The sequence below is a fragment of the Pipistrellus hanaki genome (genome assembly GCF_964339955.1).
Source record: "Pipistrellus hanaki genome assembly, chromosome: 4".
Lineage (NCBI taxonomy): Eukaryota > Metazoa > Chordata > Mammalia > Chiroptera > Vespertilionidae > Pipistrellus > Pipistrellus hanaki.
This window is the reverse complement of record NC_140506.1, coordinates 35,183,911-35,205,586: the sequence shown is the minus strand read 5'-3', so window position 1 is coordinate 35,205,586 and position 21,676 is coordinate 35,183,911. Positions and strand designations below refer to the sequence as shown.

At 43.5% G+C, this 21,676-nt stretch overlaps 1 long non-coding RNA gene across 1 annotated transcript; it reads right to left on the bottom strand.

Moving 5' to 3' along the window:
* Positions 1–11,813: 11,813 nt before the first annotated feature.
* LOC311620837 lies at positions 11,814–21,396 on the bottom strand. Its single transcript, XR_014794748.1, has 3 exons — positions 21,272–21,396; positions 12,708–12,795; positions 11,814–11,908 (listed from the first exon to the last, which is right to left on the bottom strand). It is a non-coding gene; the product is annotated as an uncharacterized lncRNA (long non-coding RNA).
* Positions 21,397–21,676: the final 280 nt, after the last annotated feature.

Below are 21,676 nucleotides of genomic sequence, written 5' to 3'. Positions count from 1 at the left end.
AAGCCCATGTCTTCATTTTAGTGTCCTTGGCTGCCTAGAGAGTCTAGAAATGAAAAACAAACAATCAAGCCATGGCTCCTTTATGTTTGCTTATCTTGCTTCTTTCACATTTTAGTAGCGCAGAAAGATGAAGTTAGGAGGCACCTTGAACACTCTGGCTGGAAATCTTAGACACACATGCACAGATTCCACTTTACCCATCACTGCAGGCCGTTGTGTTGCTCATTTTCCCTCCATGACAGAAAGAACAGGATCTCATGTGCTCTGGTTTCCAGCAGGATTTTCCTCACTCTACTTTAAGTAAGCTTCCTCGAGTCCATGCTTCTGCAGTTCTCAGGGTACTCTGTGCTTCTTCTAATCCTGTCTTCAGAGTCACTCCAGCTTCTATTGTCTAATTCCAAAGTCACCCTCACATTTTAGGCTTTTGCTATAGCAGCACCCCACTTCCAGGTATCAAAATTGGTATTTAACATCTATTGCTTTGTAACAAGTTACAAACACTTAAAGGATGTGTATAATTAAAACTTTGATAGTTAGTGCCAAATTTCCCTCCAAAACAAGTGAAAGTGTAGGACTGTCCATTCCCCACAACCTCATCTCATAATTTTATTAATCTGTTTCAATGTTGTAGGCTGCTTTTTAAGTACTTTATTTATTTACTAGGGACCCAGAGCATGAATCTGTGAATCTTAAAAGGAACTGTGGACCACAAGGCTGTGGTAGGTAGGGGGCAGGGTGGGGGTGCTTGGCCCATCCTCCATGCCCCTCCAGGCCTGGTATTTCCTGCTGCTGCCCCCTTACCCATGTCCCCCATCTGCCTGCAACCCTGCTTCTGCTGCTGCCACTCCCACACACTGACAGTGCCGCCCCCCACCCCCTTGAACCTGCTGATAGCACAGAACAATTAGGGCCAGCATCAGCAGTGGGTGTGAGCAATGGCTGCTGCCCTGATCACCCCTCAGGAGCAGGGTGAGGTGGAGAAACCAGGGCTGGCAGCTGCTGCTCACACACTCTGTTGGTGCCAAGTGATGGGGACCAGCACCAGGCACAGGCAGTGGGTGTGAGCGGCGGCTCTGGCACTGGTTATAGGTGTGAGCAGGCCTGGCACTAGCAGTGGTGTGAGCAGCAGCTTCGATGCCGGCAGCAGGTGCAAGCACCAGGCAGGACCATAGTTCATAGGAGCAAAGAATTTTCAGTAACCAATGACAGCAACCAGTGCCCTGCCTTGGTCTGGCATCCTGGCTCGCCTGCTCCACAATCCTGCAGCGGCCAATGCCTGCCTAGTTCCACACACGCCCCCTGGTGGTCAGCGCACATCATAGCACCGGTTGTTCAGTTGTTTGGTTGTTCCAGTTGTTCCACTGTTTTGTCTATTTGCACATTTGCCTTTTATTATATAGGATTTATTTATTTTCTGTGAATTTAACATCATATTTTTCATTAAATTTATTGGAGTGAGATTGGTTAATAAAATTAAGTAGGTTTTCAGGTGTACCATTCTTTAATACATCATCTGTATATTGAATTGTGTTTTAATTTGTACTTAATTATTTGTCAGATTGGATAAAATAACCATTTTATATCTTCTATATCTTTTGGATTGTTTACTTTCTCTAATGATTTGAATGGGTGGTTTTTAAATTATAGATATTAATCTATCCTGTATATTGCAAATACTTTCTCTTGGGACATCAGTTTTCTTTTATCTTTATTTATATATTTTGTCTTACACTGTTTTTAACCTCTTTTGAGATCTAACTTGTCAATCTTCCTTTTATGGCTTCAAAATTTATCTTGATTAGGATTCATACACAATAAAAAATTCTCCTTTTACTCTAATCCTTTTTACAGTTTTGTTTTTGAGTTGCATGCTTTTTGTGCACAGTTAAGATAGGCTGTGAGGAGCGAGTGGAGTTAGGAACCCTATAAAGTGGAGTCACTTCAGCCACCATTATGAAGGTTGGGGCATGAGGAAAGGTTCTGTTCTTGCTCTAACTTTTTGAACTTTCCAGTCCTGTGTGGTTGCCTGGATACACATCTGCACCAACACTACATCTCTAGATAGCCCTCTGGTCAACCCCTTGAAGGACTCTGAGAACCAAGAAGCAGCTCTGATATTACCAGGTCCAGGGGTTCTCACCTCATGCTGTATCAGGCTCACCTTGGGAGCTTAGGAAAAACACTGATGGTTGTGTGCTGACCCAGATCATTCGATAAGAATCAACAAGTGTAAGAGAAGGGTGATTTTTTCCTACAACCTTGTTGAGCTCAATTGGCATACAATTAACTACATATATTTAAAGTGTACAGTTTGGTAAGTTTAAGTAACAGTGGAACAATCACTACAAGCAAAAAAAGGAACATTTCCATCAATTCCAAATGTTTCTTCTGTCCCTTCCCCCTGCCCCTGCCCTTCCCATCCCCACCTCACCTCCTAGTCGGACAACTGCCTACTTCTTTCTGTCAACAAAGATTAGTTTGCATTTTTGAGAATTTTATTGAAATGGAATCATATGTTCTCTTCTTTGGTCTTGCTTTTTTTACTTAGCATAATCATCTTGAGGTTCATGGTGTTGTAGCACGTATCAATAGTTCATTCCTTTTTATTACTGACTAGCAGTCCATTGTATGGATATACCACAATTTGTTTATTCATTTACCCATTTGATGAACATTTGAGCTATTGCCAGTCCTCCAGGGGGTCAGCAGAGGTGAAGTCCCATCTGGGTAGGAAGAATGAGGGGATGCTAATAAGTAGAAATAACAATTCCTACTTGCCCTGGAGCACTTGGCTGGTGAAGCTTGTGTGGCACTGACATCCCTTCTTACAGTTGGCATTTTGCCATCAGCGTTTCTGTGTACTGCTCTAGCCCTTAGGGACAGCAATAAACACCCCCACAATTGTAGATCCCTCCTAGCATGCAGAGATAAGTTCTTGTTACTTGGGGCTCCAGCCCATCACACTTTGCATCCCCCACCACCTGCTCCTTCTTTTCCTCGGTCCTTACTCATTTCCCCCAGACTCCAAATTAGTCACTTTTCACCCTCCCATGAGGCCTTGAACTTCCCCTTTTTGCTGTTTATGTTCAGTCCCCACTGCCTATCCTGAGCGTTTCCCTCTCTTCTCTTCCAGCTCCCTTGGCACCCTCCACCCCCCTACTTGGCTTACCAACCCTTGACAGTCAGCATGGAGCTGGTTCAGGAACGGGCCAGCAGGTCGATGCCATGGGATTGAGAACCCTGATACAGGCCTAGTTAACAGAAGAATTTAATCCACGCTGGAGGAGGCACCACAGGTTGGGGCAGAAGAGAAGGATAATCAAGAAATGACACAGGGACAATTGATGAGCTCCTTTGGGAAAAACTAATTCAGGTAATTATCTCAGCCCTTCCAAAATGAATTCCAGAGTTATTAATGAGGTAAGTTTTAGAAACCTAGGCGAAATCAAAAGTGAGTATTATTAAATTTCGGCAGAGGACACTGTCTCCCTTTCAGCTTAGATTTGGGTGATACTCATAAAAATAAAAAGTCAGTAGTTATAAAAAAAAATCTATTAAACTTTTGCATTTCAAAAAAGTAACCCAAATTAAGATGTACTCTTTGAACTTTATTTTGGCAAGTATAGTTAGTAATGGCATAATATACTAGTATTCCCTATATAAAGTGCTCACATAGACCAATAAACATTTTTATAGAAAAATCGCCAGAGGATGTGTCCAAATAAGGAGATGCCATTGGTTAATGAACATATGGACAAAAGTTGAACCTTATTTTCTGCACTCAAATATCTGTACAATGAAAAAGAAATGAGACATGACCCTTTGTTGATTAAATTGTTCAAGATTAAAAACAATTTGAACATCTAGTGACTGACACTATAGTTGCCAATGCTTGTTTATGACTTGTGTGTATTGTGTCTCTGTAGGTCCTCTGCTCACAGCAGGAGGCTCCTGGGGGTTGAGGGGAGCTATCCCTTTAAAAGCCCTGCTATATGCCACCTCCCCCAACCTCTACCCCGCACCTTACACACAGGTTCTGCAACCATTATGACAGCCTTGCAAGGCACATAGGGTTGGTCTTATTTCACAGATGAGAAAAGCGAGGCTCAGAAAGGCACGGCCAGGGAGTCTGACAGCCAGGATTTGAACTCCACTTGGCCCGACTACACACTCTGTTCTCACCCCACTAGGGCAGGCTGCCTCTGAAATTCTCTGACCTGGCAAAGAAGAAGGCAGCTACTGCTGTAGGCCTGAATCTGAAAGAGCTGCTTCCCCTTCCCCTCCCTCCCTAGCCCCCAAGCCAGAAGACAGATGAGCAAGAAGCTGTAAGATAGCAGAATAAGGACCAAGAAGGAAAAAGGAGAATTTAAAGGACAACGTTCAGAGAAAACGAAAAGTAGCTGCTGGAAGAGGCACATCCCTATAGCTCTTGGGATTGCACCCCACCCCCACCCCCAGCCCAAACACACACACCACCTCCAGGTAATTGTTTCCCCGTTGCCAGGCAGTTCCCTGCCTGGACTGTACCCAGCCTCCCAACAGATCACATGAAGGCATTGTACAGCTGGATATCAGAGAGCCAGGCTCCATCCCTTTGTGGAGCACCAGGGCGGGTTATCTGTCCTTGGAGGGCCTTTGTCCCTTCCCAGTCCACCCCTTGTGGACAGCGGTGTCCTGTGGTCAATAACCAGTGTGACACGCATGGGGGCTGTTAGTATTTGAGGACTCCTAAGGAGGACCCCACACTTCAGGGATGACTGTGAGCCTCTGAAGTAGCCCCATCAAGAAGATATACCCCAAAACTAGGGATGTCAATGTTGGTTTTGAAATCTAAGAAAGGGAATGACCAGAATGATTTCCCACTGGTGAAATGCAGAGTTGAAATCTGTGGCTGATTAGATAGACCTTCCGGGCCCTGCTGCCCTCCCTTAAGCAAGTGTGAGAATCTGACAAGCCCAGCCCGAAGCCTCTGGAACTGCACTGGACCCCCAGACGCTCACTTGACCTGGGTTCTTCCTCCTGCCCAAGGCCTCTGCTTCCTGACCCAACTAGCAAGGTGGCTAATCCTGCCCTGAAAGTGCCGTTCCTCCTTGGAGGGACTCTCTCAAGCCAAGAGCTGGCTGGAATGCCTGAAACTGTATGATCACACTTATATCTGCCTTTTCTCACACACGGTAATATTTAGAAGAATTTGGTCTCAGACTCTCTTTTACTACAATAAACCTGGTAGCAAGGTTGTCATGGAGAAGATGTAGAGACCCCACTGTGTCTACTGCCCAAAGTACCATCATTTAAGAGCAACAACAGCAACCACAGACTATGTGACACTCTCATGAGGGCACATGGCTTAGGTCAGTTGCTAGGTGGCCCTTTTGGCCTGAGAACCCAGCTCCATGATGCCCTGAGAGCTTTTCCACACATGTATGTGTGTAGCAAAGACAGAGATGCTGATTTCAGTGATGGGAAGCTAAAAATTCCACACACACACACACCCCGCTCAAATCCCCACTTTGATTGATAGGAGGAGAGAATTGACCACATTGAGCTGCCTTCTATTTAGCTTCAGGGACCAGCTACCCTAAGGTCCCAGGGCTAGTGGTGCTCTGCACTTGTGTGTGTGTTGAGGAAGGGAGGATATTGTTGGGGAAAGGGTATGTAGGGGAAGTGACACCTGCTCCTGCTGATCCTGATCTTGTCTTTATGAGGACAAGAACTCCAACTGGTCTAAGGGAGAATTTTGCCTCCCTGTAGACAATGAGAACCAGGCCTCCAATCACAGCCAACCTGGGCCATTTTCAATGTCACTGCCAACTTGACCCACTATTATGGGAATTGCTCCAATTACAACCATAACATTTGCATGTGAAATGACAACTAAGCACTTGCCTAAGAGGCAATTTTTGTAAATGAAGCTGGGTGTTACTAACGTTGGGTACTTTGTCCTTTGTCGGGCTATTTGTGACCTGATTAGAAGACAGCTCCCTTCGGCATTGCCTTGTGGCCTGTCATAAATTACTTGTCCCTCAAATGCTTCCTATGGCTTGCAGACAAGCTCCTTGAAATAAATGGGCTTCAATCACCAGTTTCAACAATTCTCCTGTCTCCAAGTAATAAAACATCTGGAAAATTGGGCTAAATGGATAAAACAGTCCTCTGTAATAAGTATCTGGCATCCTTACAACTCTGTATTATGCATTTTATTATTATTTTTTTTTTATGAGCAGATGTGGTCCTTTGCTGCTATGAAGAACAGAGGCGTGTTTTGTCATGCGTTTTATTGCATTTAAAATGCAAGGTATATTTTCATAGCTCCCTGGAAAACGCTATCCCATTGATTGGGAAATGTTGATGTGTTGGTTTACAAACTTGAAAAGTAAGTGAACCGCTCAGAAAATTGCAAGATATAATTTAGACAGCCATTAAACTGGACACTCACAGGGAACTGGCTTAGGAAAAGGAATTCGGTCTATAAATTTCCCCTTCTTTCCTAGTGGGTTTGTTCCACGGGGCCTTTGATCTCGAGCTCATTTAAGTTCTTATCTCTCTTCTGTAATATTTATGGCTTTCTGAAGAAATGATTTCATCATACTGGCTATTCACTTCTTCCCAATTTCTCATTGAGAAAGCTTAGCTGGTAACCCACCTGTGTAGTCTCCATTTTATAGTCTTTTGTGGGGTTCCCACAAGATGTTTTTAACATGTGTGTGTGGGGCAGTTGTGGGGGGGGGGGGGATGATGGAGATCTAGAACATAGTCCACTGGGCTACACACCACATCAAACACACACACAATTTTTAAAATAAAGTTTGGAAAGTACAAAAAACCAACAACCTAAAAACATCTGTAACTATATCCAGTTATTACCACTATTTATGTATGTACTTTTGATTGCATAAAATTATAATCCTGCCGAAACTGGTTTGGCTCAGTGGATAGAGCGTCGTCTGCGGACTGAAAGGTCCTAGGCTTGATTCCGGTTAAGGGCATGTACATTGGTTGCAGGCACATCCCCTGTGGGGGGTATATAGGAGGCAGCTGGTCGATGTATCTCTCTCATCGATGTTCTGGCTCTATCCCTCTTCCTTCCTCTCTGTGAAAAATCAATAATATATATATATATATATATATATATATATATATATATATATATATATATATTAAAAATTATAATCCTGCTCTATATACTGTTGTCACTTCAAATACCTAAGACATTTTTCCCTTTTATTAAATATTTAAAATATGTCTTGATGGATGGACATGCTTACTGAACTAGTTTACTTTGGAACATTTAAAACTTTCAGAAATGTTTACTGAAATATGATAAATCTTAAGTAAAAATCATTTTATAGGTTTATGATTCTTTTCTAGCAGTAAAATTACTGTATGAAAGCATATGAGCTTTTGTTTTTAAGACTTTATTAAAAATGTTTTTATTGATTTCAGAGAGAAAGGGAGAGGGAGAGATAGAAACATCAATGATGAGAAAGAATCATTGATCAGCTGTCTTTGCATGCCCCACATTGGGGACTGAGCCCACCACCCTGTGCATGTGCCCTCTCTGGGAATCAAACCGTGTCCTTCTGGTTCAACCACTGAGCTACGCCAGCCTGGCTATTTTTAAGACTTTAATACATACTGTCCCCTGTGCTCTTCAAAAGGGTGTAATGGTGTATGTCGTGCACTCCCACCACGAAGATGTAAGCGTCTCGGCTTCTATGCCTGCTGGGTCCTCTCATTAGTAACAGTTCCAGAGCAAAGAACCCTCTGCCTGTGTCCGAGTTGCGTTGTTCCCTAGTTTGATGTTTACCTTTTAACTTGGATGATGAGCTGGAAAATTTCAGTTGTTTTGCCAAGTTTTCTTTTCCCCTCCCCATTAAAAAAAAAAAAAGTTTTAAAATCCCTTTCTCAATCTTTTTGTGTAGGGAGTCTTCTTTGGCTTTTAAGTTTTCCCAGCTTGAAATCAGATTCTGGATTTTGGCTTTACTTATATTTGTGTTTTCCCAGTTCTTTAATGGCTTTATTTTTATATTTAACACAAATCTATCCAGAACTGATTTTGGCCTATTTCTTGACATGAGTATTCTTTCTTATTCTTTATCAAATGGTTAACAGATTGTGTCAGCACCACTTATTCAAGTAACTTAGTAACTCATAGTAACAAAAATATGTAAATTAATATAATAGTAACTACTTACTTACTTAGGCACTTACTTAGGCACACAATATTATTCAATATTGACATTTTAAAATAATCCACTTTTTAAAAATTAAAAGCAAAGGTGTGTTATTTCTCTATGTGGGTCTTCCTTAAGTATGTTTACATTCATAGATAAATCACTGATTTTTGTTTTTCCTTAGTTAATCTCTCCTGCCTGATACAGGATTTATCACTTTTCACTGATTGCAAGCCACAACCCTGCCTGACTCTGGAACTTTGGAGTCCCAACAGTTCAGTTTAGAAATGAAGTCTCAGTTGTGCCTCTAGTTGCCCATTATATTTCTACACGGTGTGTATCTCTGGGGTGTCTGCATGAAAGCATGAGCCTAAGAGAAATCAGACTACACACACAATTAAAAGCAAGCAGTCTTTCTAGTTGGATACTGGGTTCTAGGTCTGCAACAGATGCCCATGTGACTCTGTGGGCCTCAGTTTACTCAATTGTAAACTGGCTGAGGAGCTTATGGGCTTGAAAGTTGTGCTTTAAAAAGTACTTATTCTGTTAAAAATTGCAGTAGAGCTGAGAGGTAAAAAAAAAAAAGATAGTGATGGTGCCGAAACCAGTTTGGCTCAGTGGATAGAGTGTCGGTCTGCAGATTGAAAGGTCCCAGGTTCGATTCCAGTCAAGGGCATGTACCTTGGTTGTGGGCACATCCCCGGGGGGAGGGAGGGGTGCGTGCAGGAGGCAGCTGGCCGATGATTCTCTGTCATCGATGTTTCTAACTCTCTATCCTGTTCCCTTCCTCTCTGTAAAAAAGTCAATAAAATATATATTTTTTAAAAAGGTAGTGACGGTAAAAAGGGGAGATTACTTCAGCAGGCCTCAAAAAGCCTGAGTCAGAGTCCTCACTTAGCCATTCTATTCTCTGTGTAGCCTTGGGGAAACGGTCTAACTTGGGCTAGCTTTTCCCCCTTTGCGAGTAAAATGAGGCCTTTTGTGACATAGGACCAAATCATTCAGAAATAATACCAACCTCAGTGGTAACCAAAAATATGTAAATTAATATAATAGTGAGATACAATGTATATACAGTATATCAGTAATATAAATTGTATATATATCAGTAACAATATATACTAATACAAGCCTATGTGGTCGTGACGCCCTCACGCTGTAATGAGCAATCACCAGGAGGCTGCGTGCACAGCTGGCATGCACAGGTGGGCGGGGGGCTTGACGCTGCATGCACAGCGTGGAGGCAGGTCCTGTGGCTCCATGCAGTGAGGTTGGGGGTCCTGCAGCTCTGCGAGGCACAGAGGCAAGTCCCGCGGCTCCAGCCTACCTCTTTGGGGCATTCCCTGGAGGAGCCCCAGATAGGTGGGTGGGTCCTAGTTCTTTGGGCCAATTGATTGTGGGACTCCTGCACTGTGAGAGGGCACAAGCCAGGCTGGGGGACCCCCCCAGTGCACAAATTTCGTGCACCGGGCCTCTAGTGTGTGTGTGTGTGTGTGTGTGTGTGTGTGTGTGTGTGTGTGTATGTGTACATATATATATATATATATATATATATATATATATATATATATATATATATGAATCCCCATCTGAGGATATTTTTTCCATTGATCTTTAGGGAGATAGTGAAAAAGAAGGAGAGAGAGAGAGAGGTGAGAGAGGCACATCTACTGGTTTCCTCCCGCATGCACTTTGACTGGGATCAAACCTGCAATTGAGGTATGTGCCCTTGACTGTAAATATAACCCATGACCCTTCAGTCTATGGGCTGATTCTCGAAGCACCTGCTCTAACCACTGAGCAACCAGCCATGGCTAAATAAGTATTTTTTAAAATGCCCACTCAGTGCTGGTGAGGGTGTGGTTAAATGGACACTTTGGGAGTGTAGAGTGGCACAATCCTTTTTGAATGCAATTTTGCAATTAAGCACCTTAAAACATGTATTCCTTTTGGACCAGTAGTTTTCACCACTAGTAAGTTGGTCTAAAAAAATTTTACATTAGATACAGATAAAGATTTATATATAAGAATGTTCAACACAGAGTAATCGACAAGTGGGAAATCTCAATACTGGGGAGAATGATTATCTTGATAGTATGGCAGGATAGTAAGAACCTAGGAAAATTCCTGGACAAAGGGGATGGGGAAACTGATAAAAGAAAATTAAACAAGGCCAAACAGTTTGGGCAGATTGAGACCAGCTTGTGAATCACAAGACCTTACCTTCCCCAAACAAGGACACGTGGGACCAAATGGCTTATACCTCTCCTACCTGACCAGAGAATATATAGCTTAAACCATCCTGGCTGGAAAATAGAGAACAGAGACCCAAGTAATGCCATTTGTGCCAGATAAACCTAAGGACAGATGAAGTTTGAGGGGACAAATAACAAACTCCCCCAAAACATCTAAAAGACATCAGTTGAGGGGGGGATGTCAGACAGAATAAATAGCTGCTAGGGCATGAGGAGGGGAAGGGGTGTTGGGGAGAGTTTATTTCACCTACTGAACAAAGAAGTAGCAGTTTTGGGATTTGCCAAGATAAAATTGCCCAATGTTCTCATAAATTCTGGGGAAAGCCACAGCAATGTAAAAGGGGAACTTTGAAATCCAATCTATTGGGCAGTGAACCTTGAAACCTATAGGGGGGAAATTTAAAACCTTTGAACCCCCATCCGGTGGGGCACTCAGATTAGTTGTTACCCACTTAGTAGTGACCCACAGGTTGAGAACCCACAGGCTGAGAACCACTAGCAGGGTCGCCTAAGACCATCAGAAAACACAGATATTTACATTATGATTCAGTAACAGTAGCAAAATTACAGTTATGAAGTAGCAACAAAAATAATTTTATGGTTGGGGGTCACCACAACATGAGGAACTGTATTAAAGGGTCGCGGCATTAGGAAGGTTGAGAACCACCGCTTTAGATCATAGGGTTGTTGTAAGGATTAAGTTGCATTGTCATGAGGGCAAACATGTGTGGACATGTTTTGTACAGTAGAAAGTGATTTAGATGTATGCAAAGTATTATGACTGCCCATGGACATGAGGCTGAAAAATTCTGCTCAATTCACACGTTGGAGTAAAAGGTATTAAGAAAGCTCATTTTATGAAGAAACCCTGCTGTATGCAAAGTGAACTCTTCACCTACAATGTGTGTGATCTCTCAGTTTGTGTTGTAGGTTTGGATTTCTATGTGTTGAATTTCCTTTAACTAGAAGTCAGTTTCAAAATATGTCATGCTGCTCAGTTTCAAAATATGTCATGCGGCTCAGAGAAAAGACTTGTTGAGATAGAGGAAGACTTGAGTCCTCAGCTGGTTTGTCTGGCACTGGTCCTTTTCCAGCTTTGCTCCTCCACCCGTATGTATCCTTGTTGATTTCCCCTCATTCTCATTCCCATTCGGAGGATAACTCTGGGTCAAGGATTGGCTTTCCATTTCAGCTTCCAGGAGATCATGGGAATCTAATGGTATCATTACAAGTGCAGTTGGCTTCTACTAAAGCCCTGGGCTTGCCATGCTGAGAGCCAGGGAGGGGACCGGAGCTCAGTCTGCGGCTGCCCGGCATGAAGTTCTCGCCACCATTTTCCCTCTGCTAAAGGGATGCTGGTTGTGCCCAGCTGCCTTACCGTCTCCCACGGTCTTGCTTTCTTGAGGTGACCCTTTTCTTCCAGGCAATGCCTCCTAATTCTTGCCTTGGCTGTGACTATGTCTCTAGCTTCCTTTAGTTCTGTTAAAGAAAAAAGAAAAAAAAAGACCATTGAAACCTGTAAAGAATTTTAGTGAGTTTATTTGAGCCAAACTGTCGACATATTCAGGGAAGCAGAACCTCAATAAATTGAGATAATGCTCCGAAGAATGGCGGGTTACATTTCTATGTATACATTGCAATCAAAGGAGGGACATAGGTGGGTTACATGAAATTCACTGGTGATGGATTAAGGAGGCGGAAGAAAGCAAAGTGGTGGGAAACCCCTGGGATTGGATAAAAAGTAAAATGATGGATACATACTTAGATGAGTGCAGGAACAATTAACATGATAAAGAAGGAATTTGAGGCATCTGTCCTGATGCCCACCACATTTGGTTGTGCCCCAGGGGCTCCAGAAAAAGTGAAGTTACAAGTTACCCAGACATCTCACAGATATGTTATCTTAGAGGCAAAAAAGGCAAATGGGCTCAGTAAAAAGATCTAAGTTGATCTTTGTCAGGGAAAATATCGGCCTAGGACATGACTACGCACTATAACTTGTTTGTAGTTTAAATATTTCATTTTCAAACCATCTTTTGTGGTTAGTTTAGGTCTAAGACAATTAAACTAATTGTTGGTTTTTTCGGTGATAATCTAAAATAGGACTTTACCAGTGGTAGAGGCAATAATTCAAGATGGAAAGACATGCTCTTGGGAAAAGACTTTTGTATAAAGGCTGCACTCAGGGGCTGCTAAGGAAGAGCAGACACAACCTAGCAGACCAGTTCTGATTTCTCTCGCCTACCACGAAGCCTGGAGGTGGCAGCTGCTGGCTCACCTCAGTGGCTTCCTGAGGTCAGAGCTGGTGTCTCTGTGCTTCTCTGGTCTTGTCCCTCAGAGCAGCAGCGTCAGCATCAAGGTCAGTGCTGGAGGCAAGAAGAGGAGGGAAAGAGGTGGGTGGCATCAGCCATGTGGGTCTCTTTGAACAGAAAAGACAAAGATTTTCCAGAAACCGCTTAGCACTATTCCTTCTACATTCCATTGGCGCCAACTAAGTCACATAGCCACCCTATTTAAGAAGGGGGCAAAGCAATCAACTGCTTGGTAAAAAGAACAGAGTAGCTATGATTAGCTTAGTCTGATCATGACTCATTACTTGGGGCTGTACACACCATTTGGAATAAAACCCAGGGTTTTTTTGTTTGTTTGTTTTTGTTTTTGTTTTAACACATTTTTATTGATTTTAGAGAGGAAGGGAGAGATAGAAACATCAATGATGAGAGAAAATAATCAGTTGGCTCCTGCACGCCCCCAACTGGGGATCCAGCCCCAAAACCTGGGCACATGCCCTGACTGGAAATCAAACTTGAGACCCTTCAGTCTGCAGGCCGACACTCTAGCCACTGAGCTAGACCAGCTAGGGCAAAATCCGGGTCTTTTTTATTTATTTTTTAAATAGAGAAGAGAGAGAGAGAGAAACATCGATGAGAGAGAAACACCAATTGAATGACTGCCTCCTTTACAGCCCCCTACTAGGGATTGTGCCCTGAATGGGAATTGAATCAGCGACCTCTGGTGCATGGGACAACACTCAACTAACTGAGCCACACTGGCCAGGACAAAAATCCAGGTCTTAATGGCTGTTGGGCAAGTGTGGGCCCAGTGAGGTGGAGGCCTCTGTTACCACTTGTGCCCTTTCCTCTTGCTTCCCTCTCAAATGACCCTGGTTTCCTTGACAAAGATCAGAGTCTCTCCTCTCCCTTTGCTTCAGGCTCATTGTGGCAATTTCCCCTCTGCTTTTGGGCTCCCACCTCCTTCTCCATTCCATCAATTATGCACAGAAAATTACTGGTCATTGCTCCCCACCTTCACCGTAGGGGGCAAAAGAACATTATTTCTAAGATAAGAGCCTTCTTTGACTTTGGAGGTATGATACTAAATTCCAGATATTTATCAAGCTTTTAAGGTTTAGATTTCACTTATTCTCATCAAAATACAATTTCCTGGGCTGAGGAAGAGCTGTTCATGCTCAGATGACAATGAGGCAATGCTGGCTTTTGGTCAAGGTCTCGAGTGTTAAGTGTTGGCTGATTGAAAAGATAAGAAAGAAAAGGATTTAGTACCAATCTTGGTTTTTCCCAGAGCAGGAGTGAGCCGGGCTTATTCCACAGTTCTCAGAGACTTACACCTCACTGCTAGGATCCCTGCCCCCACTTTTCCTCTGTATTCACATTTACTAAGGGCCTCAATGTCTTTCCTCAAACTTGGCCAGGACCTTATATTGTACCTTGTGACCCCTTTGAGTTCAGACTTGCCTGGGGCACCCCCTTTGTAATTTCTGTAATTTTCCCAAGGCAGACAAGTCCCTTTGTTCCTTCCTGGCTCAGCCCCTTCACCTGCTCCTTCTGGGGACCATGTGCTTTCCAGTGTGTTCTAGGATTAATGTGCCCCTAGCCCTGACCACGGTGAGGTGGGCAGACGGAGAAATCAGGCATTGGCATGTTCTATTCCTAGTTTTGCTATGAACTTTGTGAGGTCTCAGCAGGTGACTTAATTATGCTGACAAAATTAATAGTGTGCTAGGAAATCGTTTTGAAATTCAATATTTCTAAAGTACCTTGGGATTTACATAAATATTACATAAGTACCAAAGACATACTTTCCTGCTGTTCTAAAAGTGCCTTTCATCCATGAAAGCTTTTAAATATGATGTAAAGAAATATTAACATACAACCCAACACTAAAAGAGCAATTAACTAAAAAATGGATGGAGGACCTGAATGGTTATTTTTTCAAAGAGGACCTACATATGGCCAACAGACATATAAAAAAAAAAGATACTTGGCTTCGCTAATCTCCTGGGAAATGCAAATTAAAATCGCAATGAGATACCACCTCACACCTGTCAGAATGGTTATCATCAATAAATCAACCAACAAGTGCTGGCGAGCATTTGGAAAAAAGAGAACCCTTGTACACTTTTGGTGGGATTGTAAGTTGGTGCAGTCACCGTGGAAAACAATATGAAGGTTCCTCAAAATAGTAAAAATAGCCCAGCCAATGTGGCTCAGTGTTTGAGCATCAACCTATGAACCAGGAGGTCATGGTTCAATTTCCGATCTGGACACATGCCTGGGTTGCGGGCTCGATCCCCAGTAGGGGGTATGCAAGAGACAAGTGGTCAATGATTCTCTCTCATCACTGATGTTTCTGTGTCTCTCACCCTCTCCCTTCCTCTCTGAAATATGTAAAAATATATTTTAAAAACTATTAAAAATAGAACTACCACAGGATCCAGAAATTCCACTTCTGGGTATTTATCCAAAGAAATCCACAATATATATGCACCACTATGTTCGTTGCAACATTATTTACAATAGTCATGATATGGAAGCAACCTAAGTGTTCACTGATAAACAAATGGATAAAGAAGAAGTGTAATACACAATGGAATATTACTTGACCATAAAAAGAGAAATCAATATGGATAGATTTAGAAGGTATTATGTTAAGTGGAGGAAGTCAGACGAAGACAAATACCAGATAATGTAATTTATATATGGAATATAAAGAACAAAATAAAGGAACAAACGAAACAGAAACAAGATTCAGAGAACAAATTGATGGTTGTGGGGTAGGGGAAGATGGGTAAAAAAAAGGTGAAGGGATTAAGATTACCATGATAAAAACAGTAGTGTACAGCACAGCGAATATAGTCAATAATATTGTAATAACTAAGTGTGGTGTCAGGTGGGTTCTAGACTTACCAGGGTGATCACTTCAGAAGGCAGAGAACTGTCTAATCACTATGTTGTACACCTGAAACTAATACAATATATGTCAACTGTAATAGAAAAATCAAGAGAATAAGCAAATAAGTATTTCTTAGAAGTTAAATGGACAAAGAAGTGTGGAGAGTGGCTACAGTGTGTGGACAGGTTAAAGCCTCTGACTAAGGAGCTATAATTGTAAGCTTGACCTTATGGTCTGAACCTGTGGTCCCCTGTGCTGAGTGATATAGGCTGTGGGAGGTGCAGCATGTAAACAAAGCTTGATCAGGTGCAAGTAACTGAGTAGAATAGAAACCCAGGAGAACGTTGTAAACATCTTGACCACACCCTTACTGTGCCTCCTGAAATCTGGCTGTAAAATAAAGACTCGGCTTGCAGGGACTGTCTTGTCTCTCCATCAGAGAGGAGCTTCCCACCTAGCCTCAGCTTTATCCTCTTGTCTGCCTTTTCTAATGCTTCACACACACACACACCCACCCCAGGTGCTGGGGGAAGAGCAATATCAGGGGAGCAGCTATTGAGGTGAGGGCAACTTTGGGGGAAAGACTGTAGGATGTTCTGCTGTGTGTCATCAGTGCGGTGCCCTTTGGCTGCTTCTCTGAGAGACTTCCTAGGTTGAGTTGTGAGGCATTTTTGGAGGTGGTTTCTTATTTCTTTTTCAAACAAAAGAGACCGCATGTACACATCAGAGTGCAGTGACTGATCACATTGCTAGAATCTCTGATCCTACATGAGTCAAGATAGACAGAAAGTGTTGCTTCTTTTCTTATTTCAGAGTCTGTGTGCAGTCCTGAGGATAAGTTTCCTGTATTAATAATCAAAATAAATTCTTCCAAATTATAGCATATCTCGTTACATAGTAGTTACTGAAATTACAACAAGAAAACCATCAGTAAGATATGTACTTCCATGAAAAAACAATCTATTAGGTAGAAGTTCTGGAAAATAACACAAAGCAGCAAGAGCAATCATTGTACAAACTGGCTTTGCTGGGAAAGGAAATTCGGCTCCTTTAAAACTCTGATTTTGATTTTCATTGCTTCAAGTCACTTGTGTTTAATAGCAGTGCAGCGCCTAATCATGTGAGTTAGCATAAAGTCTGAGTGCTGATTAGTTCTAGCTGGCTTTGCTACACTATAATGAATGCAGATTTTTATAGATTCTGAGGGATCAATGGTCAATCGCCTAACACTCTCTTCAAAGTTTAAAAAATTGCAGCGCTTTAAGGGTTGTATCTCCGCTGCTTATCTGGATGTTGGCTAGAACCTTCTTAAAGCTTGCTGTTCTTATCACAGCCCTTATTAGTGCCTGGCATAAACAACTGTGATTTTATGTCCTTACGTTACAGATATTTGGTGCTGGTGCTGATTTGAAAGGGCACCCAGTGCCACTGTACCTCCGGCCTCCCTGGGAGGCCCTCTGCTTCCCCCTCCCACACACTCACATGTGGGATCCAGATCCATCCTCCAGGCCAAACTCCAGCTGCAGATCGCTGGTACCCATCTCTAAGACATTAACCCCACTCAGCCTGGCACCTGCGTGGCGATGTTCTTATATCCCCCTCCCACCACTGTCCGTCAAGGGCACGAGGCACCACGTCCACAGGTCATGGGTATCCTGCTTCTCTGCTCTCTGCTTAGGTATCCTCACTGTCTCTCCCGTTAGACTCGGCTGTCTCCCTGGTCCTGGCCTTCCTCCTCTCTAGCTGACTCTCCCACCCAGCTGCCAGAGGACTCTGTCTAGAATATTTGTTCAGTTATGTCTTTCCAGGGAACCTTTAAGCGTGGGCCGTGCTGTGTGTGAGTGACTTGCCTTCTGTGTCTGTTCCTCCTCTCCACCCTCTGAACTCTTGACACACCCGGCTCAGAAGTCACTTCCCCCTGGAAGCCTTCCCTGACCTCCCTAGAGAGCCTTTCACTCTCCTACAGCCTGTGCAATGCATTTATTTACTCCTTGATCCCCTTACCTAAGGAAGGAGAGCTAACCTTCTCTCCAACGAGCCACAGTCCGCGATGAAAGAGCTGTTCCAGTAACTCGGGGCAGGTTCTTTGTGATCCTGTGGTTACCAATGGCTTCGCTAATACTGTGTCTGAAAGGCCTGACTCACTACTCAGGTATGGCCTGCAGCTCAGCGGCAGGGGCCTCACCTGGGAGCTTGTTAGAAATGCAAATCTCTGTTCCCACCCCACACCTCTGAGTCAGAACCTGCACTTTAACAAGGTCCCCAAGTAGTTTGTGTGTGTGGTGGGGGCTGTTTCTCTGTTCTCCGTGTCCATCACGGAAAATGACAGGTTCCTGAGTGGAGGAGCTGGGGATTAAGAAATAAAAGAAAGAGACAAGAGGCAGAAATAGATTCATCAAGCTGGGTGCTAGGTGGGTGCCACTCTTTCTGATGGAGAGGCAGCAAGCAACTGAGCCACGCAGCAGGTTCATTTTATAGGGTCAAAGGAGTTTATTTGCATTCTTAACTAGGCTCTAGCATTATTGGATTTACATATCTAGGCCCGCCTCTGCTGACACCTGGACAAAGGTACTCTGCCAGTGCCTTGGGCTCAGCTAACAATTTAAAGAATGTCCACGTGCCTTCTCAGGCGGCCCTCTACAGCAGTGTTTCCCAACCTTCTCTCATGATGAGAATCACCTGGTGGAGTTGTTAAAACACAGATTCCTGAATCCCAACTAAGAAGTGCTAAACTAGAATTTTTGGGAACATATAGGTAAAATTGTATACTTAACTAGTGCTCTAAGACAGATTTTATATACAGAGCACTAAGTTAGGTATGCAATTTTACCTATATGTTCTCAAAAATTCTAGTTTTACTTAACTAGTATATTGTATACTTAACTAGTGCTCTAAGACAGATTTTATATACAGAGCACTAAGTTAGGTATGCAATTTTACCTATATGTTCTCAAAAATTCTAGTTTAGCACTTCTTAGTTGGGATTCAGGAATCTGTGTTTTAACAACTCCACCAGGTGATTCTCATCATGAGAGAAGGTTGGGAAACACTGCTCTACAGTTTGTATGCATATTTAAGCTTAAGAGGCACTGTTGACTCCTGGGTACTGAGGTTTGAAATGGGCCCAATTCCGGAGATGTGTGGGCTCCTCACCCTCAGCCCTGGGCACCGGTGTGAGCTGGCGACACCTGGGTCCACAAGCATGTGCCTGAGTGTGGCCCCAGGGGCGCTCACCATCCACTCCCCGAAGCCATGCAGGCGGGTGTCCACAGGATATGTGACATCTCTATCTTTTGTCTTTTAGGAAATTGAGATGTTCATTACGGGGTGGTCTTAGCTGATTAAGAATCCTTAGACTAGGACACCCCCCGACTACTCTCTGAGCTCCCAGAAGGTGTGTCCTTTTGACCGTCCAGTTATTGAGCACCAGACACAGCAGGTGCTCAATAACTGTTCATGGTTGAACTTTGGCTTAAGTGATGTGTAGAGTGCTTTCCCACTCCTCCGGGTGGAATCCCACCAATTTCAACAGGGACAATGTAATCATGACAGAATTCCAGGAATTCTATCAGGACTTAAAGTTATTTCTTTTAGCGAAAATTATCTACAAGGTCAACATCAACATTACAACTCCTGGGAAACGTCCCTCAGGGCATTGTACATACATAGCTGGACTTTCAAGCCAAGAGAAAGGATGTACTTACTGTAATGTTTTAGATGGAGGTCCTGTAGGAATAGTCCTGCGGGGAGGTTGGACATTGGCCTGCCAGGTTGGCTTCCGTTGCCTAATGACACAATGTCTTGAAAGCCCTTGTTTCATATGCTTTGTCTGGTTTTAGTTATTTCCGCGGGGAAGGTGAATCTGGCCCCTTTTACTCTATCCTGGCCAGGAGTGGATGTTTCCCACTTTGTCCATAAACACACAGTATTTTTATGGTATCTTAGTACTCACTGAGTTATTCGGGAATGGGCCTGCTATTAACATCGAGGGGCAACTCTTCTGTGTTTTGTTTGGGACCTTAGCAAGAATTGACCATCACGGTGTAAAATCATGATGCCAATGCAATGTGAGTCCTGGTACTTGAGTGGCCGGTACATCACCCAGTTCCAGTCTACAGTTGGAAATGCATGTTCACAATGACTCTTCATACATATGCAACCATCTGGCTCCTTTGTAATTTTTTTCTTTTCTTTTTAGTGAAGTCCTGCTAGAACATTTATACATTTAAGGGCATAGGTCTCTATTACTATTTTCCATTTGTTTCTCCTTTATATTACAGTTATGATATTTTACTGACCGTGAAGTTATAGTTGATAGATTATGTTAGCTATAAATCCCACTTCAGGACAGCGAAGAGGGCCTGAGAAATGATTGACGGGAAAAGGGAGGTGTGTCCCTGGTGTAGATGTGGGTCGTTCCTGAGAAGGAGGCTTTCCCCCTTGTTCCTAATGGGATGGGCCTGGAGCTGAGGCCAGACCTCAGAGGGAGAGCGCTGTGGTGTGCTCAGGCTAAAGGCGTCAGACAGCCCAGCAGAGCCCCCGCCATGGAGCAGGAACGGTGACACCGAGTTACCAAGGGGCAGGCGGGTGGGACAGCTCAGTATCGATCCCGTGAAATCAGAAGGGGTGACGGATGTCGTGTTGGGGGTGCCATTGTGGGTCGTATGATGAAGAGGACCACTTCGGGGCCTCCGTCCTAGACCTTTTGGCTCCTACAAGCACTTTGGAATTTGCACACAATCTCATGGAAGAGTAGGGGGAGGAGCAAGGGCAGTTGCAAATTAAGTTTCCACCAACCAGTGGATTAGGGCCTTATGATAAAAATGAAGCTCTTATTCTAGAAAAATAGGATTGCTTTTCCTACATTTCTAAGTTTGTGTCCTAAGCTTCATAATCACTACCAAGCATATGGACCCCCTTCAATGTAAAACATTGGGCAGGATTGCCCCTAACCTGAGAGCTGCTCTGATGTTAATATCCTTTGATTGAGAAAACACATCAGGTCAGAAGCCGTTCTGCCCCCGGGAGCTGCTTGCTGGCTGCACAGGCGGACTTCCTGATCAGGAGGCCCACAAACAAGGAAGGACCCGGGTTCTGAATCAGAAAGCCTGGGGCTTGGAGTTTGCCACTCACTGGGGGCTCTCGGGCAAGTCACAGTACCTTGTCACCCCTGTTTCCTCATTAACAAAACGGGATAACGGTAGTATCTACCTCACAGCACGATCAAGAGGATTCGACACGCTCTCTAAGCCACGGAGTGATTACAAATGGACATTAATTATTATTTATAGATGATTCGTGTACATGGACTAACTATGGGCATAAAAGTGATCATTAATCTAATGTCTGTGTAGACTCCTTATTCCAGACGTAAGTAGTAGACCAAGCAAAATAATTTAAGGTTAGACTTTTTAGAAAATGCCTACTTTTTATGGCATAGGGTAGTTTTACACAGAGCTGGGGAACAGACCTACCGACCCAATCACAGCCAGGAGGACTCATGCTGGCAGGTAAGAATGAACAACCCGCTGACTGTGACCTTCCCACTGGGAGGCGGGCTCTGGTTTCCCATTACCTACGTCTCAGTATTTCTAGTACCAAGGAGCACAGACCAATTAATCACCAAGGAGCACAAGTGAATTGACTCACCTTAGGTTGACTTGGTTTTGGGGTAACTTAACACTTCTTATCTCGAGAGAAAAGCACAGAGATGCTGGTTCGTTTACAAATGGTCTTTGCTTCCGAGGAGACCCAAGCTGCTTGTGAAAGCTTCGTCCCTCATGTGCTGATGACTGTCCTTGCTTGGAGATTTGGGGAAACTTTCTCCTAATTCATGGCTCCGGATGTGGTTCTACTTCGTGAGGCATCCAGAGAAATTCTGGTTAAGCAAAATATTTTGAAAATGGGGATTTCCAGGTTACGTAAACCAAATCATCTGGGTTTCACTCAAGTTGAAAATCTGTTTAAAATGCTTACTAGAGCCCTGGCCGGTGCGGCTGTTAGTTGAGTTTTATCCCATGCACCGAGAGGTCGCCTGCTGGACTCTGGTCATGG